At 49.0% G+C, this 676-nt stretch overlaps 1 protein-coding gene across 1 annotated transcript in view; it reads left to right on the top strand.

Annotated features, from left to right (window-relative positions):
• The window catches only part of LOC116702278 (receptor-interacting serine/threonine-protein kinase 2-like), a 5,794-nt gene that overhangs the window by 1,140 nt on the left and 3,978 nt on the right, over positions 1 to 676 (top strand). The window lies entirely within an intron of this gene.

Raw genomic sequence — 676 nt, 5'->3', positions numbered from 1 at the left:
AGCTAGGGGCGCTACTATGATAGCATCAACATGAGACGCTGCTCCAAGTATCACCAGGGTCTCTACACATGGACTCAGCATCACCAGGGTCTCTACACATGGACGACGCCCAAGCATCAGCATCACCAGGGTCTCTACACATGGACTCAGCATCACCAGGGTCTCTACACACGAACTTTTTATCACCAGGGTCTCTACACACAAACTTGTTATCACCAGGGTCTCTACACATGGACTCAGCATCACCAGGGTCTCTACACATGGACTCAGCATCACCAGGGTCTCTACACATGAACCTAGTTCCATTGGTCTAGATCCAGTGAGTGCTGGAGGTCACAGACCGATGTCATCAGGACACATTATCTGCAAAAAACAGCTATCTCCAGCTCACCTAACTGCAACCCCTCCCCCCCACGTCTACATCTTGATATCCTGGAATATCACAAACAGGATTGGTGAAAAGGATCAACCCAAGACGCAGCAAAAGCTCTTTATATACATACATGGATTGGATTCCCCCCACCCTTTACTCCTGCAGCCCCTCCAACAGTATCTCCCGGGAGATCTGGTCAAACTTCTTCTCCAAATCCACAAAGCACATGTTGACCAAGTGAGCATTGTTTCTCTTCAATCTGAGAATACTAAGACCTTGAGACCAAAGCTCCCCGCTGCAGCT

The sequence above is a fragment of the Etheostoma spectabile genome, chromosome 15 (genome assembly GCF_008692095.1).
Source record: "Etheostoma spectabile isolate EspeVRDwgs_2016 chromosome 15, UIUC_Espe_1.0, whole genome shotgun sequence".
In the NCBI taxonomy this organism is placed as follows: Eukaryota; Metazoa; Chordata; class Actinopteri; order Perciformes; family Percidae; genus Etheostoma; species Etheostoma spectabile.
The sequence above is the reverse complement of the archived record's forward strand: the minus strand, read 5'-3'. Positions and strand labels throughout refer to the sequence as shown.